Source organism: Dermacentor andersoni, chromosome 3 (genome assembly GCF_023375885.2).
Source record: "Dermacentor andersoni chromosome 3, qqDerAnde1_hic_scaffold, whole genome shotgun sequence".
Lineage (NCBI taxonomy): Eukaryota > Metazoa > Arthropoda > Arachnida > Ixodida > Ixodidae > Dermacentor > Dermacentor andersoni.
In genome coordinates, this window is record NC_092816.1 from 136,644,474 (window position 1) to 136,659,606 (window position 15,133).

Below are 15,133 nucleotides of genomic sequence, written 5' to 3' on the forward strand. Positions count from 1 at the left end.
TAAAGAAATGCGTTGACTACTGCAAAAGCTGGATGATATATTTTTGAGTTAGTCATATTGTGGAATACGCAGAGTAACGCCGATGTCCCAACTTCCCGAGTGTAGATCACTTTGAACAAAATATTGCCTTTTAAATGCTACATTTCGCGGTGATTATGCAAATCGGCATTGTAATGTTGTTTTCTGCGCTTAGAAAGCTAGGTTACCTTGAACGGCAAGCCTACAAAAGGAGATCAATTATAGTCGACAGAGCCACAAGACGATTTCAACCCACAAGCACGAAGAGAAAACAAATCCACGTACAATCTATCATACATACACAGGGTAGCTCAACCATCGAAGCTCCAGAGTTACCACTAGCACTTCTAGCACAAAACTTCATCCGATGAACAGAGCGTCACTGGACGTATCGGATTAAAAAAAAACGTTGGTAAAAACACATGTCGTTCATTGTTGGAATGCATGTCATTTCTGTAGCCTCGGTAGCGGTCGGGGACGGCATATTCAGTTGCACAGACAAGCTGCAGCAGTGCCTCCTAGCCGCCGCTGGTTTCCCATAGCGCGCAATAGTATGCGCATAGAACGCCATGAAAATCAAGTGAGGATAGAACTGGAAGATGATAATGATCATGTTTATTTGCATCCCTACGCTAGGTGACATGACCTTGCCTCTTTGGGCTAATGAGGTTTTGATACATCCAAAAAAAGTCTAGCATTTGGCCTATCTCACCTTATTAATTTATTTCTTCATTCAAACGTATTTCTCTATATTCTATACTTACATATGCCTTCAGCAATCCCAGTTCTATTACAATCTTAAGTACGGCGATGCGCAAGCTACGCTTGAGTCTGTCCGCGTTCGTTGTACATTTTACTGTGACTGTAAATGCACTGACTATGGCAATATGCTAAAATATGCCAACTGACGCTAAGAAGCAAGGCAAGAATCCAGTGACGCCTTTGTATGCCTAGTTACCTTGTTTTGCAGTTTGTGCTATCCACTGCGAAAATAGCTCATTGGCTGAAATTCGTATGCTAGTGTAGAAGCAGTCGTAATGAAATGCTTGATGAAAGAAGAAAAGAAAGGAAATATTAAACTACTACGCTAACTGATGACTCATAGGAGATTATCATTCACAAGCATACGACGTCATCCTCTTTTTTTATTTTATTTACAATACTGCTACTCTCATTTGAGAGCGTGGCAGTTGGGCGATACAATATACATGTATATCAGTACGCATCTAGGCAGAACAGTTAACTGAAAAAAGGAAAATAAAAAGAAAACAATTGCCCATGGATGGCAATACAAGAAGGAAGCTGAGTTTAGAAAGAAAAATGCACGATTTAACAGGACAGTTAATTAACATGACACTTGTAGTGAAGAACACTTATGTAACCAGTTATACATGAAATACGAGCGAACTGAAAGATAACACTTTAATGGGACATCGAAAGAAACACAATCCAAACGTTTTGACGATGATTCATGCACTGATAAATGATTTTATTTACGCAATGCAGCTTCTACTTGTGAGGTAAATTCGGACAACGATTCGACGGCGTTTATAGCAGGATCAAGTCGGCTCCATTCAGCTACTCTAAGGGGGAAGAATGAATACTTAAACGTGTCGTTGTTGCATGTGTATTCTGTTAAAGGGCATGCATGTTTGTTACGTGTTTTTCTAGCCTCAGAAAATGAAATGTGCTTGTACACATCTGTGTTATATTCATTTTTTAGAAGCTAACAGAACTTCAGGCGAGCGTGTTTTGCTCTGGTAGATAACGTGTGCAATCCAGACTACGTTAGAAGATTAGTAGGCGAGTCAGCGCGTTTGTATTTGTTATGGATGAACCTTATAGCCTTTCTTTGTACTGCCTCTAATTTTGTTATGTTAGTCGTTGTATGAGGAAACCAGACTGGTTTTGCATATTCTAGAACTGGCTTAACGAACGTTGTGTAGGTGAGCAGCTTCGTTGATCTCGTAGAAATCGCAAGGCTTCATTTGAGGAAGAATAATTTGCGTAATACTCCTGCGGTGATATTCGAAATATGCTTATCCCACCTGAGGTCCTAGGTATTTATGTCGTTCAACTTTTGTTAGTGGTATGCCGTTAATCTCATATGTAAAGTTGGATGGTTAGTTAGATGGACCCGCTTTTTTATGTAAACGAAATTAAACTATGTAGTCCAACGTTGGACGAAAACTGCTGAGGTGAAGATGGTACGTGGTCAAATTAAAAAGAACCCTTGTGTAAACTTGAAAGAAAACAAACATATTCGACGTTTTGGAGCCGCTACCTAAGCTTTGTTCGCAATGAAGAGCAGGACGTGTATCTCTAAAGGACTAATTAATCGGCGTCCTGATTATTGCGTGTGTTGCTGATTTAATATATATGTAGACTGTAGGAGCAGACTGTAAAGTAGACTCATTTCTCCCATGCTTACGCCAACAGAATCACAGTAAATGAAGTCGTTAAGACCTTGCGTTGCCTTTCCTGACGTCCATCTGGCGCTGCTTAATCCTGCTTTAAGGTTTTCAGTTTCGACCACTTAGGACGCGTCCCAATTCTTGCACGGCTTTGGCAGATTACCTTGAGATCTTGATTGGGCAGAAACGGGGTGGGTTGGAATCAGTTCATGGTTTACGAGACAGAGAGAGAGAGAGAGACAATGCAGAAAAGGTGACACTTTCTTTCTTTTTTTTTTGTCTCTGTCTTCTCTCACTGTAAACCATAAACCGGCTCCGAAGTACCTTTCACCCATACCAGTTCTTCTTAGTTTGCTTGTCGGCACTTCGCCTATTTTTACATCTTATGTGCAATATATTCAGGAAAGTCCGTAGCTGATTCATTACGTATATGGGTCCACTACAGGCTTACGTTTCTTTTTTTAATGTATACAAGGAGATGTCGCTGCCTCATGAAGGCGCCGGCTTTTACTCTGCACCGTGGTGCCATACTTTTTTCCCTGGGCCGATTAATGTTTAGAACTGAAGGCCGAAATTATTGCGTCCTGAGCATCCGAGGAGGGTAGCCGTTGTTGGGCGGGTCCTTCTTTAGCACTGCTTGCTGTGGCTTGCGCTGTCCATGTTCGGAGTTGACGCGGAATGTGTGGCAGAATGGCTCAGTTGAAGTGACGCGCTTGTGTCGTATTGAATGCGGAGAGTCGAAGCCGTAATGGTCGTGCTCTCAAAATTTTCGAATCAAGGACCCTAAAACGTAACATTATTTCATACTCTGACTCAGGAGAAATCAGCCGAGTAATATCAACCTCTCCATGAGCCTTTCATAGACTCTGAAAAGACGACTATTTCAGTAGAGATACCAACAATCATAGAAGCACTGCGTAATCAAGAAGTACAGGATGCCTTAGTGAATATTTTGGAAAATTTCTACAAAGATTCCACAGCCACCCTGATTCTCCACAAGAAGAGTAGAAATGTAATTTTAAAAATTGGCAGCACCGCGCAAAGTGTGGTGGAACGATAAATGTTAGGAGTAACGTCAAGAGCCAGGAAGAAAGTGGTGTGGATTATAGAGAAAGCGCGGATAGACGATATTCTACTTTACATTAACAGAAAGAAATGGAGCTGGGTAGGCATGTAGTGCCTAGGGTAGATATCCGGTGGAGCAACCCGCCGTGGTTGCTTAGTGGCTATGGTGTTGGGCTGCTAAGCACGAAGTCGCGAGATCAAATCTCGGGCACGGCGGCCGCATTTAGAAGGGAACGAAATGCGAAAACACCTGTAAAATAGCCTTCTCTTTCCCAGATGGTGGTTCAGCCTCGCGAGGCATATTCCTTCACTGAATTTGCACACTGTCAATGCGAGTGAGGCTAATCGAAGGTTGGCTGTGGTGACAGGTTTCTTGCCTGGCTTCGGTATTGGCTTCGTGACCAAGTGTTTCCTTTCTGTGGGGAATTCCAATATTCCTGATTTCACTGATTGCAAGCAATAGTGCTAGCTTTCTCGTTTCGTCAAGATTCCTCAACATCTGCAAAATGACTCCATCTTTGCCCCGTGCGCTTTAAGTGTTGACATGCTCGAGAGCAACGACAGGTTCTGCCATCGTAAAGAGCCTTTCCATTCCATCCTTGGCAAGTGTTCATTAAGGCGCGTACAACTCTGGTGACGGTCAATCACTGTGGGGTAATCGGGAAAAGCTTCTGCATTTTGTTGCTCAAATTTCTCAGATGAGCACTGAAGATCGAGCAGCGTGTTTTCAATAGTATTTCAGTACTTGGTTCATCCTGTTATAGCCGAGAATGTGTCACATCTTACTGAGACCTGTATGTTCAAATGACACACGATGGTCCATCCACTAGTCCCTGGCAAATTTCTTAGCATGACATCTTGCCTGCTCGTCTTGTGCAGAACACTGATCAGGGTTTGTTGCGTGGAGCCACTACTTAAGTATGCAGTATACAGCTTGGCTTGCTCACTCCAATGTTGCAGCAGGTGCTTGTCAGGGCTGGATGTTGCCCCAGTAAGCTATAGTTCACATGTCGCTCTTTGCACTGTGTAAAGGATGCGTGTTGCTAGCGATTCTTCAACACCTTGATATTCTTCAGACTTAAGTGCATCAAGAAAATGGTCCCAACCTGAAACCCTGATTTTGTGAATTTGGCACATTTTCACCCCTACATCAAGTGTTATATCAGATAATGGTCGCTGGGACTTGGGGCAGAGTCGCACTGACATTCTGGATAAAGGCCACAGTTGTTCAAGCTAGGTAAGTGTAGTGCCCTTCTGGTTCAAATGGAGGGTGTGGAAGTTGGGATGGTTGGCGTCATTTGCTAATTTCAGTTCTTTGCTGTCTGCTTCGTCAAGGTGGCATCCTCTTGGCTGTACGTCATTGCATCCCCAATGTGGGTAATGTGCACTGAACTCACCACGACTGAGTATTATGGGCTGGGGAAAGCGAATTTGAAGATGTCGAAGCCAAGTGAAGTCGCCTCGACTACGGTGCCTGGTTTTGGAACAGAGGTCGACCAATGCCAAAATGGCTTCCTTTCACTGCATTGGCCTGCAGCATACCGCCAAATCTTGGTGCGGTTTCCATTTTTAGTATCCGGACCCTGCTTCCATTTAACCCGCCGTGGTTGCAGTGGCTATGGTGTTAGGCTGCTGAGCACAAGGTCGCGGGATCGAATCCCGGCCACGGCGGCCGCATTTCGATGGGGCGAAATGCGAACACACCCGTGTACTTAGATTTAGGTGCACATTAAAGAACCCCCGGTGGTCGAAATTTCCGGAGTCCTCCCCTACGGCATCCCTCATAATCAGAAAGTGGTTTTGGCACGCAAAACGTCGTAATTTATATGCTTGCATATAGCCCTTCATTCTTAAGGCAAAGGTCCCAGAAATCTTCTGCTTGTGTGAGCGGCTTGTTCTGTCTGTATCTTGCAGCAAGTCACTTGACTCTTGTCTGGTGTATTCACATTTGTGGGAGCTGGAATAGAACAGTGCAGTGATCAGCTACGCGGCCGCTGCTCCATGTGCTTCGTCAGTTCTTTTTTGCGACAAGCCTCTTCTCGGTATTTTGGGTCCGTGTGAAAACACATGAGAAGCCATGGTTGGGCAGTCTTCAGGTTCATGTTGTTTGCCCCACTTTGTGCAAACGGGCGGGCGCATACATATGTCTTGTTTATAACCAGTCCCGTAGCATCTAAAGCGCGGCCACATTTTGAGTTCGTACCATGACACAGGTGTCAGCCAGCTGCAGTACTTCTCAATACGATGGCGCCTAGGCGTCGGTAAAATGAGCAGCACCATTTGGTTTTCAAAGCACCAAAGGCAGCACCTTGGTCATTTGGCTGCTAGTTTTGTGGCTGTTTCTGAGTCCAGTACTTCCACTAGCAATTTGGCTGCTTCTACTTGCATATTATGCAAGTAGAAGCGCATCTATTATGCAAGTAGAAGCGCGAGACGCGCCTTTCCTGGGCTGCTGGTACACACCGACTTCAAGAGAATCATTCAAAATAGTGTGTTTCCGGTTGTAAGTGGTTATGGTAACAGTATTGGAAGCTTAGGTATTCCAGGTTGGGCTGCAATCATCTTGTAGAGACTGCGAGAAAATATCTTTGATATGGCTTGCCTGGCTCTGGGTAGTATGAATGAATGAAACCAACTTTCAACCAACCTTCAATAGAGAACACGTATTCTTCTAGCCTTTGTCGTTCATGTAGGCGTGGTGGACGCCCATATGCCTTTCTCTGATGCAGTTAGGTTGCATGTAGACCAGCTGACTTGAATGCCATGTAGAATAATGTTGCCTTCATGCTCGGGAGGTTCATTTATTTACAAGTCCCTTTTTGCTGTTAGTGGAGACATCATGCGCCAATGTCGCCCTTCTTGCACCAGAGGGTATGTCTTTCACTTCCATTGGCCTTGACGTGGTCTCTGAAGCCTACTGGACTGGCGAAATTCATGAAATATTCAATGCACAGATCACACGCAAGCCATCGTTCTCCACTTAGCTCTAGGTATCGTCCACTGCATTGAAAGTGCGCAAAGCGCATGGAAACCAAGATAGTGTACACAATTGGCCGAGGATTAGAATTATATTGTATTATTACACTCCTGGCAGTAGTACACTTGCATAAAGGTCAGCCATACTGTATTAGAACCACAACTATGAACGGAAATGGTACGTTCGATTCGCCCGCATTACTTGAACCAGGTCATGAGGTGCTGCGCCTTGCCTTTCGTTTCAGCGGTGCAGCAATGGCACCCGCAGAACGATGACGTTCGTTTCAAAAGGTGCAGGAAAGGTGCAGGGCTGGTTCATGATTTTGCTGCACCCACTCTAATGACGGTGCTGACTAGGTGCAGGCATGCAGTTGCGAAGCAGTCGCGCAGCAGACGACGGAGCACATGGGCTCAAGCACAGTTTATATCCCGCTAGCGTATGCACGTCTGATGTGTCTACGCGAGTATGGTGTATATTTACGCCCCAGAAGCCGATCATCCCTGCTGTTCAGAACCTCTCCAATTTACGCATTAAGTGCATATTAGTCTTACATAATATAACGCCTGCACCACGTCTGCACCTTTGCATTCGTTTCGAGTGTTTCGCTGGGACTGCACCTAGGAAACGAGCTGCACACTTTCTGAACTTCTCGTGAACGGCCGTGCACTGGTTCACAGTATTGCAGGCGAATCGAACAGACCCATAGCAAGACCCATGCTTGCAAGAGCTAGAACCAGTGCAACATGAGCAACAGGTGCATGTTCAACCCACTTTATTTGGGACCCACTTGAGGATTACTTGATTACAAAAGAAACACATTTGAATAATTGAACAATGGTAGATTGGTGCTTTACAATGAACAGAATAATTTTGTATGTGTCAGTGGTAGCTTTTCTTAGGAGATCTTGCTGTAGACATTACAGTAAACGCACCTAGCAAAACACGCACGGGGCAGTCAGCAAACGTGAATGAGGAAGAAAAAGCCTTTATCAAGTATTGCGTGCCAATGATGGTTGCAATTTCAGAAGCCCTTGTGTGTGCACCCGTCCTCATATAGAAGCTGCCAAGCTGTGACGATGCTGTGCACGGCATGCTGTTATCACCATATTTGCTTATCTGTGCGAGCATCTATATCAGTGCCTTAGTGGTGGCTTCTCCGCATTACATGACTTGGGCCACGTGACCGCACTCGGGAAATAAAGGAGCGAGCGACGCCTGAAATACAGATGTACACTTGCTACCTTTTGAAAAAGTAACGTCCGATTTATCGCAGCCAGTCAAAATACGAGACAGACTGCAGTGCTGCATACGCTCGATTGTAAGCCACGCGATATAAACACCCGGCTCGCGAATGGCGACCGGCATGTTCGTAGCGCGGCGATTCTTGTTGGGCTGCGTATGCCAGTTCGTCCTTGTGTACAGTCGTCAATGAATGGAATGCGACAACGCAACCGTGAGCCCTTAAATGGATTCTGTGCTCAATCTTAGAGTACAAAGAATCGCTCATACATGGCTGGGCGATTAACGTAAGAGGGGCTCAGATTCATGTGGAACTGGTATGGTTTCAGTTACTCGCCGTCTTACGTTTCGCAGGGTGAGAATATATGCCGCAGATAAACAGCGCTCGTCATATCGTCTTTCATCCACTGATGACTGTACCCAAACCTTGAACAGAGAATCACTGAGACATGATGGCGCCATTAAGGTAAGTGGCATTCAGATTCACGAGCAACTCGTGTGCTTTCAGTTACTCTCTCTAGTACACTTTGCAGCGTGATAATAGGTGCTGCGGATAAACAGCACTCGCAATACCGTGTTTCACACGCTGACGATTGTCTCTGGGTGCTCGGACCTTTGCCATATGGCATCCGTGCTTTTGCTCAAAGCACCATAGCTCACGCCCCCCCGCCCCCCCCCCGGTAGCAGGCGGCACGGAAAATCTCCGCCACGCTTGACGGTTTGATGAACATATGTTTGAGAGAAGGTTGTGCTTAAGCTAAAAGCTGAGGAAAAGTGTGAGAAAATGCGTGTGATGGGGGACGTGGGTATAAGCTCCAAAGACATGAGCAGCGTTCTCGAACGATCACTTTCACGAATTTACAGCGGCTTACGCGTCGGCCGTCTACAGATGACAACGTTATTGGCAGACGGGGAGTGTGAAGGGGGAAACCGCGGTTGACAGTCGCGGATTGTACTTTCACTGTACGTATATGCTATGTACCCAAAAACCCCCGACTCAGTCGAATAAGTTGCCTAGTGTAGCTTTCTGTATGGCGTTTCGCCCGAATATTGGGGTAATAAAGTGATTCTGTAAAGGCACACCTCACTGCACGATCAATTTTATCACTGCACAAATTTTCTGCGCCACGGATATAGAACAAGACATAGAATCCGAAGTGTAGATTAGCCTTGGGGTCTAGTGGACATGGAAAAGCTCAAGCGCCAAGCAAAAAATGAATTTGGCTTCATTCTTTGCACCTATCCCAGCATTGTGTAGGACCAGTGCTTTGCTTTCATCTTCCACTAGGTTTAGCATTACTTCAAATGCCTTCAGAGCACACAAGAATGTCCTGCGGCTCACTGCCATCACACAAATGCGGTGCCCTTACTTTCGGAGATTCCTCTAATTCTCTGCATTTAGCTGCTTTACTTTTTCTTTACAACATAAAACGATGACACTAGCTTCCTTATGTTGCATACTTTTGTTTGTTATTTCTTTTCACAGGTACTGTGGCAGGTTGTAATGACATCAGAGCAGCTGAAAGCACTATCATCAGCTTCATTGGATTTTTGTAATATAGTGAGGCTAACATGTTAAAGACGTTTCACAAAGTTTTTACCTGTGCTCTTTTCCACATGTAGTACCGTGCTGAGAAACTATTTTTTAACTGCGCTGCACTGTTCTGTTCTCATTAAGTCAGATGGAAAGTGGTGGCACTAGACAAATGACCCTTTTGTTGTATCTGTGTCACACAGCAGCTGCATGGCATAGCACCATTATTTAACACATTCCTATGAAGGCCTCAACACTTTTTATACAACACCAAAATAATATGTTGATAAAACCTAATCACCATTCATGACACAACCCTAATTAAACGCACTCAAAGAATCCATTCAACAATACAATGTTGGTCATTGTCTTCCCACAGAGCTATCCCAGAAAAGTGGCATCCCGACCAAACTTCTGGCAGCAAATGTCACCTTCCGCTTCACACCCTTGCCAAAGCTCTGCGTGACACAGGAGGCATGCTCATGTATGCTTTCATCGAGTTGCCATGACAGAGTACAATGAATGCAGTGGAAATGCAAGAGTAATTACTTTTACATCGTGTTATAAATGCTTGCAGGAGCAGCACTATTATATAAACCTTCAAAACCGATGGCATGAACAGAGCGTGCCGTAGTGGATCTGGTTACAGTGTGAATGCTGTCGAAGTCAATTGACCATAATCACCCGGAGGAGTCTGCGATGTTTGACATGCCATGCTCGCTGGTTACATGCCTAGCTCATGCTGCTTATCTGTCGGCTATAGACAAGGCCAGATGGGAAGTCCAGTGCTAGTCACGGTTGTCAGCAGTTGTGACTCCTTGCCAAGCAACCTGCTCAGGTGACTAACTGTGGAGATGGGACCCAGATCAGCACATCAAGAGAGAGAGCGAATGATAAATGAAAGGTAGGCAAGCTAACCAGGACTGAGCCCGGTTAGCTACCCTACACTTGGAAGAGAAAAAATGGGACAGAAAGATTAAAAGAAGAAGGGTAAGTCCACTGGGGATATCGTTCGGTCACTCAGTCCGGATAACAGACGCTGACTCAATCCGGTAGCTTTAAGATATCACAGCAGCACTTTTGTGGCCTTTCGTAGCTGCGATATCCGAGGCCATGGCCCCAAGACCTTCTTCAAGGTGAACGGTTTTCTATCTAACAGATTGAAAGCTGTGCAGAGGTCATGTCTTTCATTTTCAAAAGATTATTCGTAACACTGTACATGTTCTACAGTTTCCTGGACACGGCAGACATTGCAATCGGCGCTATCAGCCATTCCAATCAAAACCTATATGCATTGGTGAATACGACGCCCATGCGTAAGCGGCACAGCATTGTTTCCTCATTACGCGGAAGCTCTGGTAACAGCCGCAGTTGCATAGATGGATCGAGGGAATGCAATCGATGTTGGGTGAATTTAGGTGTGTGCCACTTCTCCAATGTCATACAATGCGCTAGCTTGCTTAAGTGCTGGGCTGCGTCAGTCCGCGATAACGGTACAGAAACAAGGGTTGCTCTTTCGTGTGCTTTCCTAGCAGCTTCGTAAGCGAGGTCGTTGCGGAGATACCGCAATGGCCAGGCCGCCACTGAAACACGACGTCTTGTCCATGCGCAATCATTTGATGGTGCATTTCTCGTATCTCCGACACGAGTTGTTCAAATGACCCGCAACGAAGAGATGACAGAAGACATTGTAAGGCCGCCTTCGAATCGCAGATTATTGCCCACCGATTAGCCGGTTGGTTGTTAATATAATCAACGGCCCCTCGGCGGGCAACAAATTCCGAACCGGTCGATGTTGTCAAGTGAGAACTTGTATCGGATGCTTAGTGATCGTGATGGTATAACCGCTGCGCCGGTGGAGCTGGTCTCAGTGGAAGAGCCATCCGTATATATGTGGAGTCGGTCAAAGTAGAAAGTGTGGAAACAATCCATAGCCGCTTGCTTCAAGTCCAAGGTAGGCAGGTCGGTCTTCTTTCTTATCCCTGGAACGGTAAGACTGACTTGAGGTTGTTTTAAACACCACAAAGCTGAGGTTAAACGTGCTGAGGGTGTGAAGCCCGATGGTAGGGGGGCACGATTGATGCTGACCACGTTGGATAAGGACGCCTGTGGTGGTCGTTCTGGCAGGCAGGCAGGCAAGAGAGCTTGATTGCATCCGTGAAACATGAACATGGGCTCTAAGCGTGTCCGTGCTAATGTAAGTCGTCATAGGATGGTCGTGGGTCATTATAATGGTTCCATCTGTTGAGGCGCTCTGCGGAAGGTCAGGGCAAACACAAAGTGCCTGTGCTTGCACGCTCTGAATTCTCGAAGATTTCACTTACATGTTTTAGCAAACACGGGAGAACTATTGCGTAGGAATCCGATAAAAAGTACTCGATATAAATGTAGCATGGAGCCCACTTGAAGACGTGAACTTGAAGACGTGAACAATAGATGTGAGCTTCTTCTTCAAGTGGGCAACCTGGGGGCTCCAAGAGAAGTCCCGGTCAACAATGACACTTAAAAACTGATGATTTCTCTTGTAGGAGATAGGCTGGCCATTGATGCAAACTGGATAACGAGACATCGCTTTTCGCGTAAAAGCGACTAATGCACATTTTCCTATTGAGATGGTAAGGCCTTGTGTGTGAAGATAGTCAGATGCCTGTGTTGCTGCTTCCTGTAGCATTGCGCGAACCTGCAGGCGAGTGGCCGCTGATGTTCAGATGCAGGTGTCGGCGTAGATTGAAGCACTCACTGTTTCCGGTATGGATTCGGCCAGCCCAGGAGCGCGAGGTTCAAAAATATAGGACTTAGAAAGCCGCCTTGGGGAACGCCTCGGCACGTGTAGTGGTCGGTAGTCGGACCATCTTCCGTACGTACGAACAATGACCTTTGTGTCAAGTAGTTTCTGATCGATCGATATACTCACCCTCCTAGTTCAATTGTCAAAAGTGCGTCTAGAATGGTTTGATGGGAAACGTTGTCGTAAGCGCCTTTCACGTCCAGAAAGAGCGCTACTGATAATCGTTTCCAAGATTTTCGCTGTTCTACAGATGTTACTAAATCGATGACACTGTCCATCGATGAACGGCCTCGTCAAAATCTCGCCAGAGAGTCAGGGTAAATTTTGTGGTGTTCAAGGTACCATCCAAGACGCCTGAGGATCATACGTTTCATGAACATCCCAACGCAGCTGGCAAGTGCTACAGGCCGATACCATGCCAGTTTGAGGGGTGACTTTCCTGCTTTTAGCAGCGGTACCAGGCAGCTGCGTTTCCATTCCTGTGGGACGACACCATCTCGCCATGAACTATTAAAAAGGCTGAGGAGTTCGCGCTTCTTGACCTAGGTGGCGCAAATCAGTATACGTTATGCCATCGGGCCCTGGTGAAGGCGAACACCTACAGAGCGCCATAGCAGCTTCTAACTCTTCCGTAGAGAATGGAGCGTCCATACTTGTATCTCGTGGGTCGGGCATGTCGCCTAGAGTCATGTCAGAGACTAAAACTGGGCCGCCGGCGACTTTCCCACAATATTTTTTCACAACGTATTTCTCACGGCAGTTTTGATAGAGATCAAGGGCGTTAAAGGGCTGTCGTTGCTGGGGGCTTGAGCAAAAGCCCCTTAGGGTACGCCACACACCTGACAATGCCTTGCGGGGGTTCAGTGACCCGCAAAAGCATTTCCATCTTTTATCCGCTAGCTTATCCATTCGACATTTTATCTGCTTTTGCATGCGCCGAGCTTCTCTAAGGTCACGAGTTGACTTCGTGCGCCTGTACCTCTTTTCAGCTCGGCGACGTAGTGCACGAAGCCTTTCCAATTCAATGCCTTTTTCTCTACGCTTTGATGAATGTGTGAAGGAACGCGTGCAATCTTTCATTGCGTCTGCAATTATGTCTTCTAATTTGCGTGCGATATGTTTCTTGCATGTGTCTTCTGCACGATCTTGAAATACTGACCGGTCGATTTGGCGAGATACAACGGGTAATGCGACGTCAAGTCCATCGATTCTGCATAGGTCGGAATATGATCACTTCCATGGGTTCCAATATCAGTGAACCACTGCACGCTCGAAGTCAGGCGACGTTACACCAAAGTCAAGTCAAGGCAGCTGCTGTACGTTGTTCCTCGTAGAAATGTTGGGCTTCCGTTATTTAGAAGACAGAGGTTGTGGCCTGATGCAAAGGATATAAGTGACCTGCCCCTCGAATTTATCCTGAACCTTCTCCATATATGGTCGTGAGCGTTGAATTCCCCTGTTATTATCCAAGGACCGGGATTAGCAGCCATAATACCTTCTAGTCTTTTGCTATCAAACTGACTTGTTGGGGAAAGGTAAACACCACTAAGGGTAAAAGACAGCCTTTTCTTTTTCTCAATAACACAGACGTATTGGTTACCGTCGTGTGACGCTATGGGTTGGGAAAAATACGTAAGATCCTTGCGAATGTAAACCAGAACCTTACTACAACGGACACACGTGGTTGAAACAAAAGGTTCATATCCTGACAGTTTTATGGAGGCTGATAAGTTCGGTTCACAGATCACCAGTATCGGAAAGTGGTTGTCAAACAGGAACTGTCGAAAATCCGAAATGCGTGACCTCAGGCCTCTCGCATTCCATTGGAATATGGAGGCACTTCTGACATCATCCCGGAACGATCGCTGTCGTTGTCCATGAGCCATGGTTCTGCGGTAGAAGTTCTCAAGTACTGGACTTCTGAAGGCTCGCTAGAACCGGGTGGATGGCATCCAGCACTTGCAACGCACTTCGAGCTGTTCGTGTCTGTAGCTTGTCCAGAAGAACACGAATAGCACTCACAAGAGAGCTGATCATGACAACAATTTGTTGATCTTGGTCCGACAATTTATCGGGAACAGACGAAGTGTCCCTTGCTGTAGAACTCTGATTTCGCTCAGTAGGGGCATGTAGCCTCAGGAGTCCCGGCCAAGCATCAGCAGCCGTGCTGTTCGATGCACCTTTGTCCTTTGAGCTGACTGCGTTTGGCCTGGGCGGAAGAGTGGGTGGTAATGTCCGCGGCTGGCGTTCTGCAGAGGCTTTGGAGGTTCTTGATCGACGTCGGCGACGTGGTCGTCGTCGCTAAATAGATGCTGCTGCTTCTCGGTGAGACGAGTGGTCTCTAACCATTTTTTTTCAATATTGCCATTTCCTTTCGTATCAAAGGGCATTCCTTCGAGAATGCATCGTGAGAGCCGCTGAAGTTTGTGCATTTCAGCACACTGGCCTCGCATGTGTTAGTGGTGCGGGGCCCAGTGCAGCATGAAGAGACGGTAGTGTTATTGCACACACTACCCAGGCGGCACGTCAGGTCGGGCCAACGTTGGAAACATATTGGCACTTCCTGGCCCAATGACGGCCCAAGATTAACAGCGTGGTTCCAATATTGGCAGTGCCATTCTGAATCCTGGCCCAATGATGGCCTAAGGTTAACAGCGTAGCGCGAATATTGGCTGTGCCATTCTGATAGAGATCCAACGTTGGCCCACAATACACAGTCAGTAAACAATATTGGCTGTGCCATTCTGATAGAGATCCAATGTTGGCCCACATTACACAGTCAGTAAACAATATTGGCTCTGCCATTCTGATAGAGATCCAATGTTGGCCCACATTACGCAGTGAGTAAACAATATTGGCACTGCCGTTCAACAAGGCGGGAATTATTGGACCGACTTTCGAACGGATTTGCCAATATGGGTTAATAGTTGGCTTTCATTGGAGGACATTGGCCCGTAATAAGCCAATTTTCCCATTGTCGGTTTTCAGTGCTCTACGACTTGCTGATATTGAACAACGTGTTTTGAAAACTAATGCACTGATCACAGGCACACTGCGCAGGAACCAGAAATATGCTCTCCCGTGTCAACTCCATGCAT